Source organism: Gossypium arboreum, chromosome 12 (assembly GCF_025698485.1).
Source record: "Gossypium arboreum isolate Shixiya-1 chromosome 12, ASM2569848v2, whole genome shotgun sequence".
In the NCBI taxonomy this organism is placed as follows: domain Eukaryota; kingdom Viridiplantae; phylum Streptophyta; class Magnoliopsida; order Malvales; family Malvaceae; genus Gossypium; species Gossypium arboreum.
In genome coordinates this window covers 10,973,926-10,981,017 of record NC_069081.1, presented here as the reverse complement: position 1 = coordinate 10,981,017, position 7,092 = coordinate 10,973,926, and positions in this window count along the sequence as shown.

Here is a 7,092-nt window from a genome sequence, read left to right as displayed (position 1 = left end):
GTAATGCCCTAAAAATTTGAATACCTAACTGTTGAATTCCATCGTAATTAAGTTTCTGTATCTGTGGCTATGTGCTCTGTTTATGTGTTTGAGGTCAATAGTTTAACTTGCATCCTTGGAAAATTTTGCTATTTTACTCTAAGTTAACCTCTATCCTAGAATTAACAACATAAGTTTAATTATGTGTGAATTGGGCTCAAGGATGAGCATGCTGGTTCAACAATTAAGCGCTTGCTTGTGTCAGTGGTCCTGTGCTCGAGTCACGGTGTATGCATTAAGGAATATTTTTGTTGAATGTTAGAAATCTTATCGGTAGTTGTTCGTTGTATCGTTGGAGGATCTCTGTGTAAGTTTTGCCATAAATTTTTTTAGTTCTGCGAGTTTTTTTTTTTTTTTTTGTTCTTTGGTTGAAATTGTTTTGCTACTTGAATTTCCTATTTTAAACATACGTTTGACTCCCTCTTTAAGCAAGGATCTTGTGAGAATTGTTTCACCAATACATTAGTTCCATTTTCGTGATCATGTCCGAGGTGAGTGTTAAAATCCAAGTGAGCAACTTGTGTCGAAGTTTTTCGACATAAAAGTTAGTTTTGTGTGTTATTTCTTAAGAATCGTTGAGAATAGTTGTTGAATTGATTATTATATGGTCGTTCTAGGGTTCAGGGTTTCACTGTGTTGCTTCTACGTCAAAATCTACATCAGATGCGTACCAAAAACTTAATTCTCTGTGAAATTTAGATACAAAAACCATGACTGTCGATGCCAAACAACCGTGTGCCAGGCCATGTGGTAGGTCGTGTGACTCACTGTTGCTATTAGAGACCACACGGCCAGAGACACAGACGTGTGTCCAGGTCGTGTGACTCACTACTACTATTAAAGACCACATGGGTCAGAGACACGGGCGTGTGTCCAGGTCATATGACTCACTGTTTGCGATTTAAGACCATACGGGCAGACGACACAGGTGTATATCAGGTCGTGTGAGACACACAGGCAGGTACACGGGCATGTGGGGTTGTACGGGCTAGTCATTTAGGTCGTGTAAAACCACACGGGCGTGTAAGTCAAATATAAGATTTATCCCTGAGGTCGTAAACGTTATCTAACGCGAATGTAGGCCTTCCGTAGTGTACATATGATCTAAATTAGACCGTATAAGTTGTTATCTGATGATCTAAAACTGAGCTGTTGATTATCTAAACGTATATTGATTGCGATTACTCCTGATGATATTGATCTATACTACATGACTATGAACTGAATCTGAATGACTGTGTGTACGTTATTGACATCTGACATCTGAAATATGCATTTGCATTAGATGGAGATTGTGTAAAGGAGGAAGTGATCTATTCTGGTTTAGTGGCTAAGAATCAATTTATATATGAATCTGGCATTTTATCTCTGTTTAATCTAATAGCTAGCCTGCAATCACATTGAATGTGTCGGACTGACACTATATGGTGTGTAGGGTTGGATAGGTATTAAATTCCCTTAACAATGTGTTGGGTTAGTCGGAGATGGTGTGTAACCAATAGGGGTAGGAATAACTGCATATGTTTCTAATCTGTTCTGTATTTGAACTGGAATTGTTCTGCCATTCAACTGATATGTTAAGACTGTACTAGACATTCTCTAATTCTGATTTGAACTTGAGTTTAGGAATTTACTATTATAATTGTGCTTCTAATTGAATTTATATCAGTTACACATTGAGTTCTCAACTCATTTTGTTGTTGACTAAATTATAGGTAACTCTTAGCCCTGATCAGGTCAGCGTAGTAGATGCTCGGTTAATTTACTTTATCGCCCTTTATTTATATTTTCAGTAATTTTAGTATTTTCTTTGCATTATGGTTTTCTAATATTGTTAAACAATCGACTGGGTTTTAAGATTGTTATAATCTGTTAGACGATTTTTAGTTGTGCTTGTAAAAGTTGGTTTTTCCCAATAACATTAATGTAACTCTTCAGACTTGGTCTTAACATTTAGGCCAGGTTTGGGGTGTTACATTTAGTGGTATCCGAGCCAAGTTTGTCAACACTTGGACTATGTTTTGGGCTCCTAATGTGTGTCAAAAGGGTTAAATGAAAATAAGATATCTTGCTATAGGAAATATTCGTACTGTGAGGGACTTCCTGGACGTCTTTCTCAGGGAACTTCCAAGAATACCTCCGGATAGAAAGGTTGAGCTCAACATCAATCTCTTACCGAGTACCGTTCCTGTGTCCATTGCATACTACTGCATAACACTGAAGGAACTTGTGAAGCTAAAAACTCAGCTCTAGGAACTTATCGATAAAGGGTTCACCCGACCGAGCATGTCTCCGTAGGGGCACCAATATTGTTTATTAAAAAGAATGGCGAATCGATGAGAATGTGTATAGATTACCGACAACTGAACAAGTTGACGGTAAAGAATAAGTATCCACTACCGATGATTGACAACTGATTCAACCAGTTTGCGGGGCATATGTTTTCTCTAAGATTGATCTCCATTTTGGTTAACATCAACTAAAGATTAAACAAACTAATGTGTACAAGACCGCCTTCAAGACTCGTTATGGGCACTACGAGTTCTTGATGATGCCTTTTAGGTTGATGATTACCCCGACTACATTCATGGGTTTAATGAATCGAGTGTTGCAACTATATTTGGATCAGTTTGTGGTAGTCTTTATCGAAAACATACTGATTTATTCCAAAAATGAGTTTGAGCATGACAAACACCTTCGTATTGTTCTCTAGACACTCCGAGAAAAGTAATTGTGTATGCTAATTTTAGCAAGTGAGAGTTTTGGTTGCAAGAGGTTTATTTTCTAGGGCATATGGTGACTGCTGATGTGATCTGGGTCAATCCCAATAAAATAGAAGCTTTAGTTGAGTAGAAATAGCTGAGAAATGTGTCTGAGCTTCAGAGTTTCCTGGGTTTAACAAGTTATTACCAAAGATTTGTCGAGGGATTTTCCCTGATTATATCACCTCTGACGAAGATACTGCGTAAGAACGCTTCATTTGTGTGGTTTGAAGAACAACAATCTAGCTTCGAAAAGCTCAAGTCTATTCTGATGCAAGCTCCTATTCTAGTTCAACTTGAATTAGGTTAGGAGTTTGTGGTTTTCAGTAACACGTCACACGTCGGACGAGGATGTGTTTTAATGCAAGACAGTAAAGTAGTAGCTTACGTGTCGCAAAAGCTTAAGACACACGAGGGCAACTATCCTACACACGATCTTGAGCTGGCTGCAGTCGTGTTTGCTCTAAAAATTTAGAGGCATTACCTGTATAGTGAGAGGTGTATCAGTTACACTGATCACAAGAGCCTCAAGTATCTATTAACTCAAAAGGAGTTAAATCTTAGACAGCGTAGGTGGGTTGAGTTGCTTAAGAATTATGATTGTGCGATAGAGTGTCATTCTGGTAAGGCTAATGTGGTAGTCGATGCTCTTAGCCGTAGCGCGATGACTGAACTAAAAGCGATGTTCTCTCGTCTGAGTTTATTTGAGGATGGGGGACTATTAACTGAACTGCAGGTTAAACCAATGTGGATCAAACAGATTCGAGTTAAACAACTGAGAAATGAGTCTCTGCTTTAATGTATACAACAAATTGATTCGAGTGAAATTTCAAATTTTAGTTTCAACAGTGACAAAGTTTTGTGTTTCAGAGGTCAGATTTGTATGCCTAACGACAATGAGTTGAGGCGATTGATTCTATAAGAGGTACATAGTAGCCCTTATGCTATGCATCATGGTAAAAATAAAATGTATCGGGACCTCCGAGAAATTTATTGGTGGCCTGGTCTGCAATAGAAAATGACTGTCTTTGTATTGCACTATCTGACATGTCAAAAGGTTAAGGCCGAACATCAATTGCCTTCTGGTCTATTTCAGCCAGTTAAGATTTCTCTGTGGAAGTGGGAACGTATAACGATAGACTTTATTACTGGGTTGCCTTTAACCCCCACTAAGAAAGATTCAATTTGGTTCATTGTTGGTCGATTGAAAGATTCAATTTGGTTCATTGTTGGTCGATTGACCAAATCCGCTTATTTCATTCCTATTAGAACAGATTACTCACTACAGATGCTCGCTAAGCTGTATATTACTAAAATCGTGAGACTGCATGGGATTCGAGTTTCAATTATCTTTGATAGAGATCCGTGTTTCACATTGTGGTTTTAGAAGAAACTTCATGAGGTATTAGGCACCCGACTTGATTTCAATACTGCGTAACACTCTCAAACCGATGGACAGTCTGAGTGAGTTATTTAGATCCTGGAGGATATGCTTTGGGGTTGTGTAATAAATTTCCAGGGTAGTTGGGAAGATTACTTATCATTGGCTGAGTTTGCGTACAATAACAACTTCTATTCTAGTATTCAGATGGGACCTTACAAGGCTCTATATGGTCGTAAGTGTCATACTCCTCTATGTTGGACTGAATTAAGTGAACATCAAGTTTTGAGTCCAGAGCTAGTTTCTAAAACTAAGAATACTGTCAAGTTGATCCGAGACTATCTTAAGGCCACTTCTAATCGACATAAATCTTATGCCGATTTAAAAAAAAAAGATATTAAGTTTTCTGTAGGGGATTATGTGTTCCTAAAAGTGTCCCTATAGAAAAAGGTTATTCGATTGAACCCAAAGTTCATTGGACCTTATCATATCCTGAAACATGTCGGACCTTTTGCTTAGTAGTTAGAATTACCTACTAAATTGGATTGGATCCATGATGTGTTATACGTCTTGATGTGGAGACGGTATCGGTTTGATCTGTCGTACATCGTCCTTATTGAAGAGAGTGAGTTACGATATATCTAACTTTCGAGGAGGAGCCTGTTCAAATGCTAGATCGAGATGTCAATGTATTGCGAAAGAAAACTATTCCTTTGGTTAAGGTGTTGTGTGGAATCATGGCACTAAAAAGGCCACCTGTGAACCCAAAAATTCCATCTGTCAACAATTTCCTTATCTATTTGAGTTAGGTAAATTTTGAGGCCGAAATTTCTTTTAGGGAAGAAAGTTGTTTCGTCTTAAAAATTTAAATTTCTGGCTGTTGAATTCCGTCAGAATTAAGTCTCTGTATCTATAGTATATGATCTGCTTATGTGTTTGAGGTCAGGAGTTTGACTTGCATCTTTGAAAAATTTTGCTATTTTATTCTAAGTTAACCACTATCCTAGAATTAACAACATAAGTTTAATTCTTTGTAAATCAGGCTCAAAAATGAGCTTGCTGCTTCTACAGTTAAGCGTTTGTCTCTGTTAGTGGTCCTGTGCTCGAGTCCCAGTGTATGCGTTAAGGAATATTTTTGTTGAATGTTAGAAATCTTATCGGTAGTTAAAATAGAATTAACGTTTCTCTATCTCATTTTCCCTTTTTTCCATTTTCATTCATTTCTTTTCTTCATTCTTTTTCTTCGTTCTTAATTTCTTTTATTTTTCTTTTTGATTACGTCTATAAAGTGGCTAATGCGAACGTAGGTCTTCCGTAATGTACATATTATCTGAATAAAACCGTATAAGTTGCTATCTGATGATCTAAGACTGAGCCGTTGATTATCTAAATGTATACTGATTGTGATGACTACTGATGTCATTGATCTGTACCACCTGACTATGAACTAAATCTGAATAATTGTGTGTATGTTCTTGACATCTGAAATCTGAAATATGTATTTGCATTGGATGGGGATTGTGTAAATGAGGAAATGAGGAAATGATCTATTTTGGTTTTAGTGGCTAAGCCATAATTTATATGTGAATATGGTGTTTTATCGCTATTTGATTAGGCAACTAGTTTGGGATCACATTGAACGTATCGGACCGACACTATATGGTGTGTAGGGCTAAATAGGTATTAAATTCCCTTAACAGTGTATTCGGTTGGTCAGAGATTGTGTGTAGCAGATAGGGGTAGGAAGAACTGTATCTGTTTCTGATTTGTTTTGTATCTGAACTGGAATTGTTTTGCCATTCAAATGATGGGTTAAGATTGTACTGAACAACATCTAATTCTGATTTGAAGGTTATCGGGGATCAATTACATTATCCAGCAACCCTTTCGGTAGTTTTTCAATCTTTTGGCCAAGGTTATATACAGCATGTATAGGACCTTTTGTAATGGTAGTTCATAAATGTGTTAAGGGTTGATTTGGTATGTATATGATTTTGACGTTTATGTTTGGTTTGAAGGACTTTTAATGCCTTGTCAAGTTAGGTCATTTTGGCCACTAGGTTGATATGTTTGTGATGATATGCAAATGGTTATATGTAATGTTATTTGGTAGTTAAGGAACTAGGTTTTTATGTTCGGAATATGGCAATATTGACTTGTTTTGGTAATGATGTTTTGGTATAAATGTGGTTCCTTTGAATGGCATATTAAATACACGAAATAGGGTTTTGAAATGGTTTGTTTAAATGTGTTTGAATGATGTTCAAGTCTCTTGAATGTGTGCACAAATGGATTGGTTGGTTTGGTATGGTTTGAGCTTGAAATGGGTTGAATTTAGGGTCAATTTATGGATCACACAACTTGGCAAAATGGCCTTGTGTCATTTGTAAATTCTTAGTGTTTTAAGTCAGTGAGTTACATGGCCTAGCACACAGCCTACGACACGGTCGTGTGTCGCAAGTTAGAGAATTATACGGTTTGACAAATGGCCTACAACACGGCTGTATGACCTAATTCAGTGAGCTACACGAGTGAGGAAACGGGCTGGGACACGACCATGTGTCCCTTATTCAATTTTTACACGGCCTTGTAACCTCTGTTTTCAAAATTTTTAACTTTTTCCTAAATCTTCTAATTTGTTTCAAATTAGTCTCAAATTGCTTCTATGTTATTTTTAGGACCTCGAAGGCTCTATTTAAGGACTAAATGCCTATGTTTGATTGGTTTCTGATTAAGATTAATTTATTTAATATTATGATGTTAATGTTATTCCAATTGTTTGGTAATGCTTCGTAACTATAATCCGCTGACGAAGACGGGTTAGAGGTGTTACATTTGGTAGTATCAAAGCTACGGTTTAGTTGGTCCTTGCATTGAAAGTAATATGTATGGAGTTTAGAAATACATTCC